Source organism: Lissotriton vulgaris, chromosome 4_1 (genome assembly GCF_964263255.1).
Source record: "Lissotriton vulgaris chromosome 4_1, aLisVul1.2, whole genome shotgun sequence".
Lineage (NCBI taxonomy): Eukaryota > Metazoa > Chordata > Amphibia > Caudata > Salamandridae > Lissotriton > Lissotriton vulgaris.
The window spans coordinates 1,234,875,810-1,234,899,954 of NC_141691.1; positions in this window are offsets into that span (position 1 = coordinate 1,234,875,810).

Consider the following 24,145-nt stretch of genomic DNA (forward strand, 5'->3'; position numbering starts at 1 on the left):
AATCCCCCATGGTCCCGCCGGCCCCCAACATCCCTAGGGAGCCGGCATTGCTTTTCCACATTGGGAGCTGCTAAGATGCAGCTCCCCGTGTGGAGAAGCAATTTAGTTTGCATTTTGAAACAGAGAGCAGCTTTCCCTGCTCGGTCTTTCAAAATCCAAACAACGTTTACGCAGCTCCCGCCCTGCCATAGCAATCTACAGTGTCCCGGGGTTGGGCACCCCAGGACATTGCATTAGTGGTGTAGTCTCCAAGGCAACTATAGTCCAATCATATCACAGTCCGTTGTATGTAATATCGTGACGTCCCTTCTGCTTCCTCTTTCTTCACTCCTTGTCAGTTAAGTGCATTCCTTACATTCTTGGCTTAATCTGACGATGTTGCTGTTTGTATAGCGGTTTCTTGTGCAAGTTATTAGCATTATTGCCTTGGTATTGTTTCATAATCCCTGTGCAGCAGGCTCTTTCCCGAGCGCGTTCTCCCCCTTGCAGTTTCTCCCGGTGTGTGCTCTGCTTTTGATGAGATGCTGTCAGGCGCGTCTGGTCTGAGCGAGGCAGCTCCGTCGAGCACTCCCTCTGGTCTTTATATGAGTTTTGGAATCCGGTCACTCCTTTAGTGTCTGCTTGATTGCCGACCAACCCTCCCCTAATTTTGACACCCCTACGCGGTGATTTCCCGACACGGCCATGTTAGTGACCAGCGTCACCTGGTGGTGATAATTGGTATTACGCCTCAGTTTACTCTTATAACAGCTTTGGGGAAAGCCCAGCTGTTTGAACACCGGCAAGGAGGCTGCCTTAAGGATTTTAAGGGCATTTGTTCTGTGCTTACATCCTCTGCTATCATGTCTTCTCCAGAAGACAATTTTTACTCCTCTTACGAGGAAGTGGAGGAGGAAGGCCCCCCAACTTCTCCCTCCAGCAGTGGACCAAGCCCTCTTTCTGGCTATTTATAGGGCACTGGCTCCTCTTAGGGATCAGGTTGATAAGATGGCGAAAAGCATCCTTGGGGTGTTCAGTGACCCAGATCTGGTGGTGGCGGGTCCAGTAGCTCCCAGATGGGGAATAAAAGGGCAGTTAAGCATAACGCGGGGCACTTGGAAGGATTTGATAAATTTATCGATACCTTTCTCAAGAGTGCATGAACGCTAAAACATGCACCCTCCCGGGAGGAGCCAGGAGGAAACTGCGACGAAATCACCACTATTGTAGACCCCGATGGCGGGTTTTCCTTAGAGGGAGAGGGTGTATCGGAGGACGACTTCTCCTCCGATGAGGATAAGGACTCGGGCGTCCCTGACGTCCAGAGTCCCACTCCTCTCATTCCCCGATTGGGGATGGGCTCCACTCAAACATGTTCTAGCCTACCCAAATTTACCATCCTAGGTCAGCGGAGTTGACCCCTGATGCCAAAGTGGCAGAGTATGTGGTAGGGAAAATCCATCAACTCCTTGAAAGGGAGGTCAGGAATAGGATGAGGAAGAATGCCTCAGGCCCTCACTGAGGGGGAAGGTGGCACACACACCTGAAATTGATGAGAAACTATGTACCTTCTTCTCCAAGTATATGAGGGATCCCAAGAAAGGAATTGATAGGTCTTGGACCTGGTAGGGCCCTTGACCCAAATTATTCATTTGGTGGAGCGTTCAAAAGAGTCAGGATCCCCCTTGTCCACCGATATTTTGGCTGGTTGGGCACACTACCCTAAACCCTAAAACACTACCCCTCAACTACCCAAACACCACTGCACTACCATAAACCCTAAAACACTACCCCAAGCATGACACCCTACACTACCCAAACATAACTGCAATACCCTAAACCCAAACACACTACCACCAGCATGACTCCCTACACTACCCAAACACCACTGCACTACCATACATCTACCCCCAGCACAACCCCCTCCACCACACAAACACCACTGCACTACCCTAAACCTTAAAAGACTACCCCCAGCAGGACCCCCCTTCACTACACAAACACCACTGCACTGCCTTAAACCCTAAAACACTAAACCCAGCATGACCCCCTACACTACACAAACACTACTGCTCTACCCGAAACCCTATATCTACTGCCAGCATGACCCTGCACACTACACAAACACTACTGCACTACCCTAAACCCTAAAACACTATCCTGGCATGACTCCCTTCACTACCTAAACACAACTGCACCACCCTAAACCCTAAAACACTACAACCAACACGACCCCATCACTACCTAATCACAACTGCACTACCCTAAGTTTGACTTAGCAATCCTAATGGAATCATGGCTAAATGACTCCTCATCCCCATGCCTGGACCTCTTAGTCGCTCCCAACTACAACATTGCGAGGCTGGACAGACAACAGAACAAGAAAGGAGGGGGCATCACCTGCATCTATCGCTCTTACCTTCTTGTCACGGAAATCCTGGTGGATACCTCTGACTCCTGTGAATACCTTGCCCACTCAATTTGCAATAATTCCACCCTAATTTGCAACCTCCACATTTTTTACCACCCCCCAGGCAAGAACGACTCCTTCACTGACCTCCTCTTGGAAATCCTCACAGCAAAGAGTTCCCCCAGTGCAAATACCATCTTCTTTGGTGACTTCAACTTACACTGGAATGACCTCAAGTGTCCTCATGTCAACGCCATTAAAGACCTCCTGACTGATCAAGCCCTGACACAATCTTGTTTACTCCCAACCCATTCGAAAGGAGCCACTCTTGACTGGATCATTGCTAAGGAGAAAACTGTCAAGCTAATCTCAATAGACCCCTGTGACTGGTCCGACCACCACGCCATTACCTTCCTACTTCCAGGCTCCCCCAAGACAAGGGCCCCCCAGCCGGTGCTTCCTAAACGATGGGGCAGAGACACTAAGAACATTGACCACAAGGAACTCGAGGCTAGGTGCAAATCTGACATCCCCCCTCCCCACATATCACAACGGTCTGTGACCTCAACGGTCACTACTCTGCTACCATGTCAAACATTCTGGATGACCTGGCCCCTTTAAAACTAAAAAGAACCCAAATTAAACATAGAAACCCCTGATTCACTGGATCCCTCAACATTGAGAGGAGATCCCTCCGACAAACCGAAAGAATATGGAGACAGCACCCTTCTGCCGCTCACCTAAAACTTCTCCACCAGGCCAGAAATACATACAACAAAAACATCCTCAACTCAAAAAAAGAAGGAAAGGGAGCAGGGTAGAAACACCCTGACTCCCTAGGCCTCTTGGGGGATCCCACAGTGACCTCACAGGGCCAAAAATGCATTTTTTAAATAATTTTGTTAGGAGCCATGCTGGATCTGCAAATCCCACCTAAAATTTTAAAAAAGAAGTGCGGCATACCACACTTCATTTCTAATCACCCAACAGGTGGGCCAGGTCCTGGGGGCATTATAAAAATAGGAGGAAGGGCGTTTGCCCGCCCCCTCCTGATGCTCATTGATGTCCCAGGGTCCACCCCCTCCCCAGAGCTCCTTTTATTAAAAAAAATGTGGGGAAGGCCTGTATGGCCTCCCCTGCTGCCCAGGGGACCACCACCTCCCTGGGGCGTATTCATTTAATAATGGGGGTCTCATAGACCCTCCAAGCCCTGGTTACCACCACCTTCTTTAACATGACAGAATGCTGAGGTCGCAAGAATCCACCTGCAGACCCAGGGACCGCTATCTCCCCGGGACTTCCCTTCAGCCCTGCGGAGCACCATTTCCCTGGGGCAAATTAAAAGAAAGGGGGTGCAGCCCCACCTCCTGGAGCCATACATGGCCCTGAGGACCACCCCCTCCCAGAGCTGTCTCCTGCTATGTCCCAGGTTGCCCACCCACAGTACGTATCTGTTTGCTATGGCTTGGTATGAGCTTTACCACTACTACCAAGCCATAGCAAACTGTACTCCACTTTGAGCTTGCTCAAAGCGAAGCACAATGGCTTTGACAGAGAGGAAGCTGCATGTTAGCAGCTTCCTCTTTGCCAAAGCAATGCCAGCTCCCACATTTATTTTAAAAGGCCAGGCCCCCCTCTAATTAGTTTATAATTTTTTTTTTTTAAAAGACCGGATCCTGAGACAAGGGGTTTTCAGGGATGCAATCAGCTGGCAGGGATGCCGTTATGTCACCCTCCCCAAAAGGCCTGGCCCTGGCAGATCAGGTCCTGGGGCCCCAATAAGGAATCCTGAAAAAAAGACCAGCAAGTAGCCGGAGGCCCCACCCCCTTTCACCATCACTCTGAAAATGTAACTCCTAGCGTACAACTGGTCTGGGGATGGAGTCCCTAGGCTGCATGGTCCTTGGGGGCCAATAGCCCTCCTATTATTAAGGCAAGTCCCAAACAGCAGGATTGCTGGCATAACTAAGGCAGTTATGCCCCCTTTCTTTACCACTCTGCAAGCATGCCTCCTGGCACACTGCTGGTTGGGGGATGAAATGCTCATGGATGCTGAGTGCCCTTGGGGCCAACAAACCCTCCTGGCACCTCCAGTAAGCTCCACTGAGCGCGATTGTTGAGAGAACTTTTAAGGCCTTGCCTCCAATCTCCACCACTTTGCAAACGAACCTCCTGTCACAGTGTTGGTTAGGGATGAAGTAAGTGTGGCTCTACAGGGTTTTGGGGGCCAATAAGCTCTTCTGTTACCTCCAGTAAGTCCCACAGAATAGAATCGCTGAGAGGTATTTGCAGGCAATGCCCACCTTCTCCACTACTCTGCAAATGTGCCTCCTGAATCACTGCTGGTTGGGGTATGAAGTCCTATTGAATGCTGAGCATTCTTGGGGTCCCAGAAGCCCTCTTGTTACCTCCAGTGGTTTAGAAACAGCAGGAGTCCTGATAGCTGGTTTGAGGTCCTGCGCTCCTTTCTCCACCACTCTGCAAACGCCACTACCACTTAAAAAACATCGAAATTCAATTAAAAGACCAAAGGTTACAGGAAAATTATAGTAAATAGAAATGGAAAAACCTTGGAAATTCACTTTAAAAAACAAAGGTTACATTGATGTTATAGTTAGGCTCAGATTTCACTCATACAAAATTATTGAAATTTAGCAGCTATAGTCACCTGAGCTAACTATAACTTATACCCTCGCAATGCACTGCTTATGAACTCGCATATTACATCACTCATGACATAGTCAGTGACATCACTGATGACATCTCAAATGACATCACTGCTATATGTAAATATATATGACACTTACGACCTACATTTACATATAAATATAATTGTATGTCATAAGTGTCATATATATATATATATATATTCAATGAAAAAACCATTGGTTTTAGGCCATATATAGTTAGGGATTTGCATTTACAAAACCTTATTTTACTCGCATAAAACCATTGAAATTCCATATATAGTTAAAAGCGCTAACTATATATCGCGCACCCGCAATCCACTGCTGATGATGTCACATATTACATCATTCATGACATGGTTAGTGACATCACTGATGACATCACTGATGACATCTCAAATGACATCACTGATGACATCACTGATTACAACATCCAGTGACTGTATGTTTCTGTAAAGTTAAAATATGTTTTACATATTGAAGAATGAGTTGATATATAAGTGTCTGGATGAAGGATTTACTAGGTGCATGACTGACTGATTGAGTGAGTGATTAAATGTGTCTCACTGAGTGCATGGGTTAGTGACTAAACTGTTTTAATGTGTGCATCATTATATCTGTTGTTCTACAAACTGCTGCATATGTTGATCAGTAGCTATATTAGTAACTGTATGGGTTGATTGGTTGTCCAAGTATTTGTATGGGAAACTGAGTGTGTGTGTATGGGTGGCTGGAAGGTGTGTGACTCTGTACATAGATGTGTGAGTAGTTGATTCACTATATGTATAGATTCAAAAGTGCATGTGCAAACAGCTGTATGGGCGGTTGACTGTGCATGAGTGTATTAGCGAGTGAATGGATATCTCAGTGCTACATGTCAAATTAAGTACATATGTAAAACACAGTACATGTGAGAGTTGACATCTATAAATAACTGCATAAGAGCCAGAGAATGTGTGAGTGGCTGTATGGATCATTGTGAACATGTATCAGAGATTGTATAAGAGAGTAAAGTAAATATGTGTTAGTATACGTTTGAATAAGTAAGGTGTGTATAACTGTATAGTTGAGAAAATGGAGGTGTGATTGATTTTTGGCATAACTGACTAGGTGTGTGAGTAACTCGATGGATGAGTGACAGTCTGTGACTGTCTGTTTACACTGATTGTATCTAAGGTTATATTAGAGTCTGAAGAGGTTCATGGTATTATCACATGAATGATATCATCAGTGATGTTATCAGTCATGTCAAATGAGATGTTTTCAGTGATGCCATCAGTGATGTCATTTGAGATGTCATCAGTGATGTCATCAGTGATGTCACTAACCATGTCATGAATGATGTAATATGTGACATCATCAGCAGTGGATTGCGGGTGCGCGATATATAGTTAGCGCTTATAACTATATATGGAATTTCAATGGTTTTATGCGAGTAAAATAAGGTTTTGTAAATGCAAATCCCTAACTATATATGGCCTAAAACCAATGGTTTTTTCATTGAATTTTCAAGGTTTTGTAAATGCAAATTCCTAACTATATTTCCACTATAACCTATGGTTTTTTCTGTGAATTTCATTGGTTTTTTAATAGCAAATATGAAAAGCTTTAAAATGTCAAGTACGTGATAGATAAAAACATTTTCGTATTTATGCACGCTGATGTGCTTTGAACGCTGCCCCCCTCCCCTCTTTTCTCTTAGTAGTACTCTCTCTTTGCAGATAGTGAAGAGTAGTTAACGCAGGCCTTTACCCCCGTTGTAATCCGTCCTGCCTGCTTGTCTCACCATTTGATTGATTATTATCCAAGCATTTACTGTTTTACAATTGATTCTCTTTGGTTCACTCTATTTACAAACAAGCGCAAAGTCGCAATACTCTGTTTAGTCTTTGCAGATCGTGAAAAATCGTGTAAAAAAATAAAAGTAATCGAGCAAAATCAGTAGGCCACTAATTGGATCTCTTTTTGACCTCGCTAAAATAGAAATATTATAAACAACCCTTCATGAGAAATACGAAAATAGAGAGATGAACTGAGCTCCACACCATGAGGGCTGCAAGACAGCTCGGCTCCGTCACCCACCCCGCCCAAAATAACGACAAACCCTATGCAAATATTAAAAATATAGACAACACACCAGCAAAGAAACAGGGTAAAACATTTTATTAAATAACTATTTACATAACGTTGGTTTATAAGATGATGTCAGTAGTGGACCGATGTGTGAATAGGTCGGAAGCAGCACAAGGCGCCAAGATCCGGATGGAAAGTCCTGGATGTTGGGTGCCATAGTTCAGAGTTCTGAGTTTGAGCCTTTTTCAATGCCTGTGCTTTGTTGTTTCCCCTCCATCAAAAACAAAAAAAAAATATAAAACTGTGCAAAAATACAAAAAAATCAAAAAATGTTTACAAAAGCAGTGCTTGTAAGACTGTCTGAAGCTTATTTCCACCTACTGCAGCTTCACTATTCTCAAAGTAAGTGAGGGTCGTTTGTGGACCTGACTGCATTTGAAAACAATGTTATATGGTACCTCCCTAAACCGCTTGACGGAGGCCCCCGAGGGGCGGTGTGATGGCACGGACTCGGAGAAGACGCTTGGCTCCGACCCCCTCCCCAAGTCTTATAGCACTGGTGTAGCCTGAGATCGCCCCCGACATAGGCGGCCGGCTCCCGGGGTCCGGCGGAACTTTTTGCCTTTTGATGACTCTTCTATTCTGGACTTTGTCCCACAATCCGTTTGACCTGAAGACACGCTGTAGTGGGGCGCCCCTTTACCGTTTTAGTTGCCATTCCGCCCGCTTTTGCTACACTGTGCCTCTTCCGCCATTCAGCTGTTTACCGCCCGCTCTTGCGACTACAGCGTCTCGCTCACCATGTAGTTAAGTTGTTCCCGCTCTTGCGGTGCAGCGATAGGCGGCTGCCACAGGACTCTCAAAATGGCGGCCGGCTCTTCGGTTTTGGGCCTGGTCCACTAAAATGGCCCTGGGACACCTTGGAACTCGGACGCTTCCCTGATAGGGCTTGGGTCCCATTCTCGAAAGCGTCCCCTCAGCCGTGAAGATTCTACAAAAGTCTTGGGGGCCCCCGACTCCCGCAGGCTTCTGGTGGGGAGCGGCTGCCATGTCTGCTCGTGGAATGGCCACGACGGAGCTACGAGATGGTAGTGCTCTCATGCTGACGCCAGCTTTAGTCTGAAACATCCAGAAACACTGTAGACTACCAATTCGATCAGTTCCGGTAGCGCCCCAACATGACCCGGAAGAGAAGAACTTGCCCTCCCCTCTTTGACTGATGGTTCTTGTTGCCTGTCCCCTCTGTTGTCATTTAACAGAACTTTTTGGACTGCTGAAAGGGGTTGTGTTCCGAACGCTGGTTGGTGGAGACATTTTGACTATATTCTTGACCTACATTGTCGCGTAATGCGTTATATGACACGCCGCGTTAGCGCACCCCGGAAGTGATCCGGGGCACGGCGCGCAGCGCGTAACGTAAGCATAACAGGTCATGTGACTTGTTAATAAAACTTTTCATTGGTTCATTTTACTTTTGTTATTTTAATGATGAAAAGCTTGGTCATATGACCTAAAAATTACGCTTTTTATTGTTTTCGAACATTATTTTTTTTAAAACATATATGTTATAATATTCCAGGCTAATGTACTTTCCCGGAAAATTTACAACTGTCCTGCAAGTAAAATATATTCCTTTTTCGAGAAAAAGGGCGTTTCTTTGTTCCATGACGGAGCCGTTGAGTAAAAGAGACTCGGCCTGCTGTCTTAGTCGCCGATACGCCTGATTATCAGATTCTTATCGATCACTTTATGTTGCAGGAGTGGAAAACACAACTGCCCTTGACCATTTATCTTTACTACGTTCCTACATATTATACCTTTTATCCGTCATGTAATTGGACTGCTTTATTTCACTTGCCTTTTACTGATTCGAAAACAGTGACTAAAAGTAAAAACTTTACCAATGTAAATACTACTACCGTGTTTTGTTTTAAAAACCTTTATTGTGAAAATGTCAGTATACAAATACGGGCCTATAACCACCTGGGCCGGCCACGGAGCAAACTGAAATCGTATATGATGAGGAGACATTTACACTGTAGAGGAACGTAACGAGCGGGGCTAGGTTGCAAGAACTAAGGTGTCTAACAGTTGCGGAATCGGTGGACGTACATTTTGTAATTAAAATAAGACAGGGCCACTTACAATAAAATTTTCTAGATATACATTTGCGGGCAAGGAGTTACGAGTCCCATTTATACCGGCGCCATTTTGGGCGAGGCCTGGCAGGTCCAAGATATAGTCAAAATGTCTCCACCAACAATCGGCCAGACCAGAACCCCTTTCGGCCCTTTATGCTACAAGATGGTGTCTTCCATTCAGAAAATATTGTTGGCAGCATTTTGAAAGGAAAGATAAACAGCCGTTCTCCTAGTGAGTCTCACATTGTTACATTTAGGAAGAATGTTGAAGAGTAATATGTGGAAAATCTGAAGCCATTTTTCTACAAACTCTCAATCAGCTTAAGTCATGGGCGACCTTTGTCCACACCAGGGCAATAGTGAAGCTGCAGCAGGTGCAAAAGAGCTTCAGACAGTCTTACAAGCACTGCTTATCTAAACATTTTTTTGTATTTTTGCACAGTTTTATATTTTTTTTTTGTTTTTGATGGAGGGGAAACAACAAAAAACAGGCATTGAAAAAAGCTCAACAGTGCAGGGCGCCTTGTGCTGGTTCCGACCTATTCACACATCGGTCCACTACTGACATCACCTCATAAGCCAACGGGGCACCCCACACTGACTTTCGGCGCAGCATTGTAGGATGGCCACACCAGTGCGGCAACTTGCTGGACACCACCTCGGTGCCATCCGGATCTCGGAGCGTTCGAGTCACTGTACCGCAAGAGTGACCGGAACTCAGCTGGACACGCCGTCTTTGGCGCAGCATTGTAGGATGGCCACACCAGTGCAGCAATTTGCTGGACACCACCTTGGGCAACAGTGAAGCTGCAGCAGGTGCAAATAAGCTTCAGATAGTCTTACAAGCACTGCTCAGAACTCTCAACTATGGCACTCAACATCCAGGACTTGCCAATCGGATCTTGGCGCCTTGTGCTGGTTCCGACCTATTCACACATCGGTCCACTACTGACATCACCTCATAAGCCAACGGGGCACCCCACGCCGACTTTCGGCACAGCATTGTAGGATGACCACACCAGTGCAGCAACTTGCTGGACACAACCTCGGTGCCATCCGGATCTCGGCGCGTTCGACTCACTGTACCGCAAGAGTGACCGGAACTCAGCTGGACACGCCGTCTTTCGGCGCAGCATTGTAGGATGGCCACACCAGTGCGGCAATTTGCTGGACACCACCTCGGTGCCATCCGGATCTCGGCGTGTTCGAGTCACTGTACCGCAAGAGTGACCGCAACTCAGCTGGACACGCCGTCTTTCGGCGCAGCATTGTAGGATGGCCACACCAGTGCGGCAATTTGCTGGACACCACCTCGGTGCCATCCGGATCTCGACGCGTTGTGCTGCCTTCGGCCTATTCGCACATCGGTCCGCTACTGACGCCGCCTCACGTGCCAACGGATTTTCTACGCTTTTTGTAGCCCTATGCCGCATAACAGGTCATGTGACTTGTTTATAAAACTTTTCATTGGATCATTTTACTTTTGGTTTCCTAAAGATGGAAGGCTTGGTCATATGACCTAAAAATAACACTTTTCATTGGTTTAGAACATTTTTTTTTCCCAAACGATGAAAGCCCCACCTTGTTTCTGGATCATTCAGACTGAAGCTGGCGTCAGCATGAGAGCACCACCATCTCGTGGCTCCATCGTGGTCATTCCGCGAGCAATCATGGCAGCCGCTCCCCACCGGAAGCCTGCGGGAGTCGGGGGCCCCCAAGACTTTTGTAGAATCTTCACGGCTGAGGGGACGCTTTTCGAGAATGGAGCCCAAGCCCTAGCAGGCAAGCGTCCGAGTTCCAAGGTGTCCCAGGGCCATTTCAGTGCACCAGGCCCAAAACCGAAGAGCCGTCCGCCATTTTAAGAGTCATGTGGCAGGCGCCTATCGCTGCACTGCAAGAGTGGGAGCAACTCAACAACATGGTGAGCGAGACGCTGTAGCCGCAAGAGCGGGCGCAACTCAGCTGGATGGCCGCCACCTGGGGAGGCCCGTTCACGCCGCCTCCCCCACGCCCCCCCCCCCCCGGGCCGCCGTCGCTAACACCAGTTAGTGACAGCTAAAAGGAGATAGCGACCATCTTGGGCCCCGCTTTGCATATCAGTGATATTTATCACTAATGACATGCAAAGTGGGCGTGCCAAGATGTTAGCGACTGGAAACAGTCCCTAACCATCGCTATCTCCTATTACCAACTTTTGGAGATATTCGCGCTAAGCGCGAATATCTCCAAAAGCTAACACCTGCCCTGAGCAGTTTTAGCCATGTTATCCAATGGGAAGTGGATAACATGGCTAAGAGCATTTGCTGGATAATGCATGAATATCGCTGACTTTTCAACGATATTCATGCATTGCGGCCGTTTTTTATCGCATTTGCGATAAACCTTGCTAATAGCAAGGTTTATGTGCGATAAAATTCGCCGATGTGCGGCGATAATTTTTGTCTCTAAACAAGTTAGAGACAAAAATTATCGCTAGTTGTTGGTAATATGCCCCCGGGTTTTTGCTTGCAGGAATCGGGAGGCGGGAGACTAGCACTGAAATCAGTAGTCTCACGCCTGAATCGGGAGGGTTGGCATGTCTGGATACTCTACAGCTGGGGCCATAAACTACATCCGCAGGGCTAGGTGATAGCCTAGGTCCGGCCTGGACAATCGGACACAGAGGAAGAGGAGTGTCAGAGGGTGCGGTAGTGAATAGGGTGAAAGGGAGGTGTCGGGCAGGCACAGGGTGTGATTCTCAGAGAAGAGCAGCGCAGATGGGGGGAAGTATATGGCCCATGCATGAGAGAAACAGCGGGGGTGACCAGTGCGTGGGGGAGATGCTTGCGAGGGTGGGGAGCCATGCTGAAGATCGGCGGCGTGCAGAGAGTGGCCCTGGTCAAGGCATCTAAAATGGCTGCCGTGCACGACAAAATTGTGGCATTGGACAAAAACGCAAGATGGCGCAGACAATGTTTATCAATAAGGATTCATTTATAACAAAATATTTACTCGCAGTGACAAAATGGTGGTCAACACTTCCTGATTTCCATCGAATCGAACGTTAACAAACGTCACGCAGCAAAAAATAAAAAAAAAAGCTCACGCACAGAGCAGTTTTTAGCCATGTTATCCAATGGAAGGTGGATAACATGGCTAAGAGCATTTGCTGGATAATGCATGAATATCGCTGACTTTTCAGCGATATTCATGCATTGTGGCCGATGTGCGGCGATAATTTTTGTCTCTAAACAATTAAAACGAAGCACAAAATGGCGAATTCCCGTTTCGCTACCAGTTTGCGGCCCAGTTCGCGGCCCGTGAAGCGCTTCTACCGTGAAAAATCATTTTTTTTTTATTTTCCCCACGAGACCCTTTAATAACCCCAACAACAATCCTAGGGGGTCAAGAGGGGTATACCTTGCCCCCTTTCAATAAATTCCCCCTTCATTTTTCACCTCTTCTTCTCTCTCGATCCTACCGAGAGATAAGATGGCGGCCGCTCCGGACTGTTTAGAATGTTGACAGACACCGGAGAGCCAATCAGCTTTCTGTTATCCAATGGAAGGTGGATAACATGGCTAAGAGCATTTGCTGGATAATGCATGAATATCGCTGACTTTTCAGCGATATTCATGCATTGTGGCCGATGTGCGGCGATAATTTTTGTCTCTAAACAATTAAAACGAAGCACAAAATGGCGAATTCCCGTTTCGCTACCAGTTTGCGGCCCGTGAAGCGCTTCTACCGTGAAAAATCATTTTTTTTAATTTTCCCCACGGGACCCTTTAATAACCCCAACAACAATCCTAGGGGGTCAAGAGGGGTATACCTTGCCCCCTTTCATTAAATTCCCCCTTCGTTTTTCACCTCTTCTTCTCTCTCGATGCTACCGAGAGATAAGATGGCGGCCGCTCCGGACTGTTTAGAATGTTGACAGACACCGGAGAGCCAATCAGCTTTCTGCGCGCAAAGTTCCGTTTCGCGAAAAGTAAGCGGACCGGATCGCTGCCCGAAGCGCTGTTACAGATATATATCTTGTTTTGAACGTTAATTTCTCAAAAACTACTGGAGCACATATATTGAGACCTAGCAAAGGCACATCGGGCTAACAGTCCCTACAATTTTGCCAAGTTTCGTGCAAATCCATTCAGCCGTTCGAGCTAAAAGTGAGTCCAACCGCCCTATGGAAAAATGAATGGGAAAAACACGTTTTGGGACCCCCCTTTTTTCTCGGCCCCCCCCTTGACGAAACCCCACCAAATTTTCAGGGGCTGCTCAGAAACAAAATGTGCCATTTTCCTGAAAATTTCAGCCGATTCCGTCCACAAACCCCAAAGTTATTAGGCATAGAATTTTCCAAAAATCCCATAGGGAAAAAATCCTAACTATATATACCTACTGGCGACCGCCAGTAGGTAATATATATATATATATATATATATATATATATATATATATATATATATTCAATGAAAAAACCATTGGTTTTAGGCCATATATAGTTAGGGATTTGCATTTACAAAACCTTATTTTACTCGCATAAAACCATTGAAATTCCATATATAGTTAGATGCGCTAACTATATATCGCGCACCCGCAATCCACTGCTGATGATGTCACATATTACATCATTCATGACATGGTCAGTGACATCACTGATGACATCACTGATGACATCATCCAGTGACTGTATGTTTCTGTAAAGTAAAATATGTCTTACATATTGAAGAATGAGTGGATGTGTAAGTGTCTGGATGAAGGATTTAGTAGGTGCATGACTGACTGTATGAGAGAGTGATTAAATGTGTCTCACTGAGTGCATGGGTTAGTGATTAAACTGTATTAATTTGTGCATCATTATATCTGTTGTTCTGTAAACTGCTGCATGTGTTGATCAGTAGCTATATGAATAACTATATGGGTTATTGATTGGTTGCTCAAGTATTTGTATGGGAGACTGAGTATGTGTGTGGGTGGCTGGGAGGTGTGTGACTCTGTGCATAGATGTGTAAGCAGTTGATTCACTAGGTGTATGAGTTCAAGAGTGCATGTGGAAACAGCTATATGGGCGGTTGACTGTGTGCATGAGTGTATTGGTGAGTGAATGGATATCTCAGTGCTACATGTCAAAGTAAGTACATATGTAAAACACAGTACATGTGAGAGTTAACATATATAAATAACTGTGCATAAGAGCCAGTGAATGTGTGAGTGGCTGTATAGATCATTGTGAACATGTATCAAGGATTGTATAAGAGAGTAAATATGTGTTAGAATATGTTTCAATAAGTAAGGTGTGTATAACTGTATAGTTGAGGAATTGGAGGTGTGTTTCATTCTTTGCATGACTGTCTAGGTGTATGAGTAACTCCATGGATGAGTGACAGTCTGTGAGTGTCTGTTTTCACTGAGTGTATCTAAGGATATATCAGAGTCTGTAGAGGTTCATCGTATTAACACATGAATGATGTCATCTGTGATGTTGTCAGTGATGTCATTTGAGTTGTCATTTGAGTTGTCATCAGTGATGTCATTTGAGATGTCATCAGTGATGTCATTTGAGTTGTCATCAGTGATGTCATCAGTGATGTCACTGACCATGTCATGAATGATGTAATATGTGACATCATCAGCAGTGGATTGCGGGTGCGCGATATATAGTTAGCGCATCTAACTATATATGGAATTTCAATGGTTTTATGCGAGTAAAATAAGGTTTTGTAAATGCAAATCCCTAACTATATATGGCCTAAAACCAATGGTTTTTTCATTGAATTTTCAAGGTTTTGTAAATGCAAATTCCTAACTATATATCGACTATAACCTATGGTTTTTTCAGTGAATTTCAATGGTTTTTTAATAGCAAATATGAAAAGCTTTAAAATGTCAAGTACGTGATAGATAAAAACATTTTCGTATTTATGCACGCTGATGTGCTTTGAACGCTGCACCCCCCCCCTCCCCTCTTTTCTCTTAGTAGTACTCTCTCTTTGCAGATAGTGAACGGTAGTTAACGCAGGCCTTTGCACCCGTTGTAATCCGTCGTGCCTGCTTGTCTCTCCATTTGATTGATTGTTATCCAAGCATTTACTGTTTTAGAATTGGTTCTCTTTGGATCATTCTCTATTTACAAACAAGCACAAAGTCGCAATACTCTGTTTAGTCTTTGCAGATAGTGAAAAATCGTGTAAAAAAATAAAAGTAATCGAGCAAAATCAGTAGGCCACTAATTGGATCTCTTTTTGACCTCGCTAAAATAGAAATATTAGGAACAACCCTTCATGAGAAATACGAAAATAGTGAGATGAACTGAGCTCCACACCATGAGGGCTGCAAGACAGCTCGACTCCGTCACCCACCCCGCCCAAAATAACGACAAACCCTATGCAAATATTAAAAATATAGACAAAACACCAGCAAAGAAACAGGGTAAAACATTTTATTAAATAACTATTTACATAACTATTTTATACTTTTTATTGCCCGATCCGGCTAGCTCAATCGATCGAGCATGAAACTCATGCACTCTGATAGCAAGTGTTGCTACTCCTGCTATGCAGACCAAAACTGGTTTTCAGTTTGTACATTTTTCTAGATTTTTCAATCCAAGGTTGGTTGACTTTGTAGAACGATGGCTTCAGATTTTCAACATACGGTGTGGTGGCGCGGACTGGGAGGGGGCGCTTCGCTCCTGCCCCCTCCCCAAGTAAGATTTTCATACGTGAAAGTACGTTAATGGTTTTGGTCCCTGAGTTGCTTCAATGTCACTGCCATTCTCAAATGGCATAAGTTCTGGATGTTGGGTGCCATAGTTCAGAGTTCTGAGCAGCGCTTGTAACACTGTCTGAAGCTTATTTCCACCTACTGCAGCTTCACTATTCTCAAAGTAAGTGAGTGTCGTTTGTGGACCTGACTGCATTTGAAAACAATGTGATATGTTACCTTCCTAAACAGCTTGACGGAGGCCCCCGAGGGGCGGTGTGATGGCCATGGACTCGGAGAAGACGCTTGGCTCCGACCCCCTCCCCAAGTCTTATAGCACTGGTGTAGCCTGAGATCGCCCCCGACATAGGCGGCCGGCTCCCGGGGTCCGGCGGAACTTTTTGCCTTTTGATGACTCTTCTATTCTGGACCTTGTCCCACAATCCGTTTGACCTGAAGACACGCTGTAGTGGGGCGCCCCTTTACCGTTTCAGTTGCCATTCCGCCCGCTTTTGCTACACTGTGCCTCTTCCGCCATTCAGCTGTTTACCGCCCGCTCTTGCGACTACAGCGTCTCGCTCACCATGTAGTTGAGTTGCTCCCGCTCTTGTGGTGCAGCGATAGGCGGCTGCCACAGGACTCTCAAAATGGCGGCCGGCTCTTCGGTTTTGGGCCTGGTCCACTAAAATGGCCCTGGGACACCTTTGAACTCGGACGCTTCCCTGATAGGGCTTGGGTCCCATTCTCGAAGGCGTCCCCTCAGCCGTGAAGATTCTACAAAAGTCTTGGGGGCCCCCGACTCCCGCAGGCTTCTGGTGGGGAGCGGCTGCCATGTCTGCTCGTGGAATGGCCACGACGGAGCTACGAGATGGTAGTGCTCTCATGCTGACGCCAGCTTTAGTCTGAAACATCCAGAAACACTGTAGACTACCAATTCGATCAGTTCCGGTAGCACCCCAACATGACCCGGAAGAGAAGAACTTGCCCTCCCCTCTTTGACTGATGGTTCTTGTTGCCTGTCCCCTCTGTTGTCATTTAACAGAACTTTTTGGACTGCTGAAAGGGGTTGTGTTCCGAACGCTGGTTGGTGGAGACATTTTGACTATATTCTTGACCTACGTTGTCGCGTAATGCGTTATATGACACGCTGCGTTAGCGCACCCGGAAGTGATCCGAGGCGCGGCGCGCAGCGCGTAACGTAAGCATAACAGGTCATGTGACTTGTTAATAAAACTTTTCATTGGTTCATTTTACTTTTGTTATTTTAATGATGTAAAGCTTGGTCATATGACCTAAAAATTACGCTTTTTATTGTTTTCGAACATTATTTTTTTTTAAACATATGTTATAATATTCCAGGCTAATGTACTTTCCCGGAAAATTTACAACTGTCCTGCAAGTAAAATATATTCCTTTTTCGAGAAAAAGGGCGTTTCTTCGTTCCATGACGGAGCCGTTGAGTAAAAGAGACTCGGCCTGCTGTCTTAGTCGCCGATACGCCTGATTATCAGATTCTTATCGATCACTTTATGTTGCAGAAATGAAAAACACAACTGCCCTTGACCATTTATCTTTACTGCGTTCCAACATATTATACCTTTTATCCGTCATGTAATTGGACTACTTTATTTCACTTGCCTTTTACTGATTCGAAAACAGTGACTAAAAGTAAAAACTTTACCAATGTAAATACTACTACCATGTTTTGTTTTAAAAAGCTTTATTGTGAAAATGTCAGTATACAAATACGGGCCTATAACCACGTGGGCCGGCCACGGAGCAAACTGAAATCGTATATGATGAGGAGACATTTACACTGTAGAGGAACGTAACGAGCGGGCCATTAGGTTGCAAGAACTAAGGTGTCTAACAGTTGCGGAATCGGTGGACGTACATTTTGTAATTAAAATAAGACAGGGCCACTTACAATAAAATTTTCTAGATATACATTTGCGGGCAAGGAGTTACGAGTCCCATTTATACCGGCGCCATTTTGGGCGAGGCCGGGCAGGTCCAAGATATAGTCAAAATGTCTCCACCAACCATCGGCCAGACCAGAACTCCTTTCGGCCCTTTATGCTACAAGATGGTGTCTTCCATTCAGAAAATATTATTGGCAGCATTTTGAAAGGAAAAATAAACAGCCGTTCTCCTAGTGAGTTTCACATTGTTACATTTAGGAAGAATGTTGAAGAGTAGTATGTGGAAAATCTGAAGCCATTTTTCTACAAACTCTCAATCAGCCTTGGATGGAAAAAAAATCCTGAAGAATGTACAAACTGAAAACCAATTTTTGTCTGTATAGCATCAACAGCAACGCTTGAGTCAGCTTTGTGTCAAGCCGCCATTTTCATTCACTCAATAGCGCCCCCCTGCACACATTCAGGGACCTGGTCGTGTTTTCAGATGAAACGGATTGTAGGACAAGAAGCAGAAAAGAAAAGGAAAAAAGTTCCGCCGGACCTCGGGAGCCGGCCGCCTATGTCATGTGCGACCTTTGGCCACACCAGGGCAATAGTGAAGCTGCAGCAGGTGCAAAAGAGCTTCAGACAGTCTTCCAAGCACTGCTCAGAACTCTCAACTATGGCACTCAACATCCAGGACTTGCCATTCGGATCTTGGCGCCTTGTGCTGGTTCCGACCTATTCACACATCGGTCCACTACTGACATCACCTCATAAGCCAACGGGACACCCCACGCCGACTTTCGGCGCAGCATTGTAGGATGGCCACACCAGTGCGGCAACTTGCTGGACACCACCTCGGTGCCATCCGGATCTCGGCGCGTTCGAGTCACTGTGCCGGAGAGTGACCGGAACTCAGCTGAACACGCCGTCTTTCGGCGCAGCATTGTAGGATGGCCACACCAGTGCGGCAATTTGCTGGACACCACCTCGGTGCCATCCGGATCTCGGTGCGTTGTGTTGCCTTCGGCCTACTGTAGCCGCAAGTGCGGACGCAACTCAGTTGGACGGCGAGTGAAACGCTAAGGGGCGCCGCACTGCAGACGAGGAGCCTCCATCTTGGGGGAGACGCACAGCCCCCACTGACTGACGCGACCTCACAGGCCAACGGGGCGCCCCACGCCGACTTTCGGCGCAGCATTGTAGGATGGCCACACCAGTGCGGCAATTTGCTGGACACCACCTCGGTGCCATCCGGATCTCAGCGCGTTGTGCTGCCTTCGGCCTATTCGCACATCGGTCCGCTACTGACGCCGCCTCATGTGCCAACGGATTTTCTACGCTTTTTGTAGCCCTATGCCGCATAACAGGTCATGTGACTTGTTTATAAAACTTTTCATTGGTTCACTTTACTTTTGGTTTCCTAAAGATGGAAGGCTTGGTCATATGACCTAAAAATAACACTTTTCATTGGTTTAGAACATTTTTTTTTCCCAAACGATGAAAGCCCCACCTTGTTTCTGGATGTTTCAGACTAAAGCTGGCGTCAGCATGAGAGCACCACCATCTCGTAGCTCCGTCGTGGTCATTCCGCGAGCAATCATGGCAGCCGCTCCCCACCGGAAGCCTGCGGGAGTCGGGGGCCCCCAAGACTTTTGTAGAATCTTCACGGCTGAGGGGACGCTTTTCGAGAATGGAGCCCAAGCCCTAGCAGGCAAGCGTCCGAGTTCCAAGGTGTCCCAGGGCCATTTCAGTGGACCAGGCCCAAAACCGAAGAGCCGTCCGCCATTTTAAGAGTCATGTGGCAGCCGCCTATCGCTGCACTGCAAGAGTGGGAGCAACTCAACAACATGGTGAGCGAGACGCTGTAGCCGCAAGAGCGGGCGCAACTCAGCTGGATGGCCGCCACCTGGGGAGGCCCGTTCAAGCCGCCTCCCCCACGCCCCCCCCCCCCCCTGGCCGCCCCACGCCAATTTTCGGAGCAGCATTGTAGGATACCAAAACCAGTGCGGCAGTTTACTGGACATCACCTGGGTGCCATCAACATCTCAGCGCGTTCTGCTGCCTTGGGACTATTCGCACAACAGACCGCTACTGACGAGGCCTCCCCCCGCACCACCCGGGACGCCCCACGCCAATTTTCGGAGCAGCATTGTAGGATACCAAAACCAGTGCGGCACCCAGGCGACATCACCTGGGTGCCATCCAGAACTCAGCACGTTGTGCTGCCTTGGGACTATTCGCACAAAAGACAGCTTCTGACAATTGTTGCTTTTTTTGGTGAAAAATGTTTAAATGTTTTTACAGTTTTTGTTCCGTTCATTATATTTAAAAGTTAATAAAGTTTTATAATCTTACTTTGTTGGAGTGTTTATATATTTTTTTAAAAACGGGTGAATGGGGCCTTGAATCGGGTTATTGTCATGTGTGGGCTTTGCAAGTGTACTGCTACAGGATCGGACATTTCAAACTCAAATGCACGTTCTTTTTCTTACCTTTCCGAAGCATGGAGCGCAATAGCAGGCAGAGAAAGGGTGATGCAAGTGTTGAACACTGCCTAGCCTGGAAGTTGCTGGCATTCCCCCCCTCCCCCCCCCCCCCCCCGCCCGCTCCTGAAAGAGGACACACACACACCGCCGCCCCGAGTACTTCACAGATCTTTAAAAGACCATGCGCTTGTTTATGAGGCTTAAAGGGTTTATCACCCCTTCTAGAACCCCTGCATCGACCCTCTGACGTTTCCTGGAAGAATTACCACGTAACACAATACCAAGCCCTGTCAGCTGAAACCCCGAGGAATCATGGGGCATATTATCAAGGGGGTTTGTCTCCGCTTTTTTGGCTTTAAAAGCCAAGAAAGCGGAGATAAAATTATCTCCCTATTACCAAGCTGTCGCTAACACCAGTTAGTGACAGCTAAAAGGAGATAGCGACCATCGTGGGCCCCGCTTTGCATGTCAGTGATAGTGCCCTGAGCAGTTCTTAGCCATGTTATCCAATGGGAGGTGGATAACATGGCTAAGAGCATTTGCTCGATAATACATGAATATCGCTGACTTTTCTGCGATATTCATGTATTGCGGCCGTTTTTTATCGCATTTGCGATAAATCTTGCTAATAGCAAGGTTTATCTGCGATAAAAATCGCCGATGTGCGGCGATAATTTTTGTCTCTAAACAAGTTAGAGACAAAAATTCTCGCTAGTTGTTGGTAATATGCCCCCGGGTTTTTGCTTGCAGAAATCGGGAGGCGGGAGACTAGCACTGAAATCAGTAGTCTCACGCCTGAATCGGGAGGGTTGGCATGTCTGGATTCTCTACAGCTGGGGCCATAAACTACATCCGCAGGGGTAGGTGATAGCCTGGGACCAGCCTGGCATCTAAAATGGCTGCCGTGCACGACAAAATTGTGGCATTGGAAAAAAGGCAAGATGGCGCAGACAATGTTTATCAATAAGGATTCATTTATAACAAAATATTTTATCGCAGTGACAAATTGGCGGTCAACACTTCCTGATTTCCATCGAATCGAACGTTAACAGACGTCACGCAGCAAAAAAAATAAAAAGCTCACGCACAGCCGCTGGAAGAGATGTATCAACATATATGAGCCTCCTCAGCCACCCTCATGAAACATAGGGGATTAGGATACGTCTCCCGCACCCCCTTATACCTAGTAATTTAATTAAAACGAAGCACAAAATGGCGAATTCTCGTTTCGCTACCAGTTTGCGGCCCAGTTCGCGGCCCGTGAAGCGCTTCTACCGTGAAAAATCATTTTTTTTTTTATTTTCCCCACGGGACCCTTTATTAACCCCAACATCATTCCTAGGGGGTCAAGAGGGGTCTACCTTGCCCCCTTTCATTAAATTCCCCCTTCGTTTTTCACCTCTTCTTCTCTCTCGATCCTACCGAGAGATAAGATGGCGGCCGCTCCGGACTGTTTAGAATGTTGACAGACACCGGAGAGCCAATCAGCTTTCTGCGCTCAAAGTTCCGTTTCGCGAAAAGTAAGCGAACCGGAGCGCAGCCTGGAGCGCTGTTACAGATATATATCTTGTTTTAAACGTTAATTTCTCAAAAACTACTGGAGCACATATATTGAGACCTAGCAAAGGCACATCGGGCTAACAGTCCCTACAATTTTGCCAAGTTTCGTGCAAATCCATTCAGCCGTTCGAGCTAAAAGTGAGTCCAACCGCCCTATGGAAATTAACATGGGAAAAACGCGTTTTGGGACCCCCCTTTTTTCTCGGCCCCCCCTCGACAAAACCCCCCCAAATTTTCAAGGGCTGCTCAGAAACAAAATGTGCCATTTTACTGAAAATTTCAGCCGATTCCGTCCACAAACGCCAAAGTTATTAGACATAGAATTTTCAAAAATCCCATAGGGAATAAATCCTAACTATATATACCTACTGGCGATAGCCAGTAGGTAATATATATATATATATATATATATATATATATATATACCTACTGGCGGTCGCCAGTAGGTATATATAGTTAGGATTTTTTCCCTATGGGATTTCTGAAAATTCTATGCCTAATAACTTTTGCGTTCGTGGACGGAATTGGCTGAAATTTTCAGGAAAATGGCACATTTTGTTTCTGAGCAGACCTTGAAAATTTGGGGGGGTTTTGTGGAGGGGGGGCCGAGAAAAAAGGGGGGTCCCAAAACGCCTTTTTCCCATGTTAATTTCCATAGGGCGGTTGGACTCACTTTTAGCCCGAACGGCTGAATGGATTTTCACGAAACTTGGCAAAATTGTAGGGACTGTTAGCCCGATGTGCCTTTGCTAGGTCTCAATATATGTGCTTCAGTGGATTTTGAGAAATTAACGTTTAAATCAAGATATATATCTGTAACAGCGCTCCGGGCAGCGATCCGGTTCGCGAACCTTTCGCGTAACGGAACTTTGCGATGAGAAGCTGATTGGCCCTCCGGTGTCTGTCAACATTCTAAACAGTCCGGAGCGGCCGCCATCTTGTCTCTCGGTAGGATCGAGAGACAAGAGGAGGCCAAAACAAAGGGGGAAATTACCATAAGGGGGCATAGTAGTTCCTCGTTGACCCCCTAGGTTTCATGTGGAGGTTTTAAAAGGGCCTAGGAGGGTCCAAAAAAAAAAATTTTTTTTTGCGTGGTAAGCGCCAAGTTCGCGAACCGGATAGCTTTCTGGGCAGCGAACTTTATGGATAAAAGAATGAAAGACTTTTCTAATACTGTATGTTAATTGTTTGTTGTTTTTCTTGTTTTTTTTTGTTTTCTTTATTTATTTATTTTTTTTATTATGATTGTGTTTCATACTTTATTAAATTTTCTAACATTTCATTGTCAGAAATGTCATAATTTATTATAGGGTGTAATTGTTTTTCATTTTGAAGCAAGTTGTCTACTGCTTCAACACATTGTAGAAGTTCGTGGTCTCTACTGTCATCCATAAAGTCATCAAGTTTGTCTTGGCTGCTCTCCTTCAGTTCAATCGAAAATGAAACTTGCTGCTCGCCTTCCATTTTGCCTGAAATTTGGATTAAAAAAATATATATTAGTAGAGATAGGGCACTGTTGGGATTAATTTTAGATAGGCAGTTTTTATCAGTGAATTTATCTTTTGGCAGTGTATAGTATGAGAGTGGAAATAGGACTAAAAAAAAGTGTATGTGATTTAACCAAGACACTACTACTACAGAGGGATAGTGTATATGTAGCAGAAAAAGTCTACTATATTAAGTCATAGTGCACAATATATTAAATTATAACTTACCTTCACAAAGAAGTTGAAGTTTTTTGAAGCTTTTGAAATAGGAGGTACAACAAGAAGTAGTAGTCAAAATGGCTGTGTTTCCTTCTCTCCCTTTATATATATACAGGTATATAACCAATCAAATGTCAGGTAATAAAAGTAGAAAATGAAAGTAACATTTTCATTGGTTGTCAATTCCAACAATTCAGATGTGTTTTGTGAAGTAATTTACCTCACGGTACTTGGAGAGGTCTACAGGCTAAATGGCTAAATGGAATTTCAATGAAATTTGTGAGAATGGAAGGGATTGTTATGTAGTATGAGCTAATCTATATTTGGTGAGAGTGTTTCTAGTCGTTATTCTGTAAATTACTTTCCCGCCTTTTTTTAGGACCGCTTTCCGGGAAGCTGCCCGGTTAGCGAACCTTAAGCGTCACGGGAGTCCACCATTTTGTGTTTCGTTCGCATTAAGATACAAGATGGAGGGCAAATAATGTTTAGAATGGGTAGAAGGGGTCATGGTA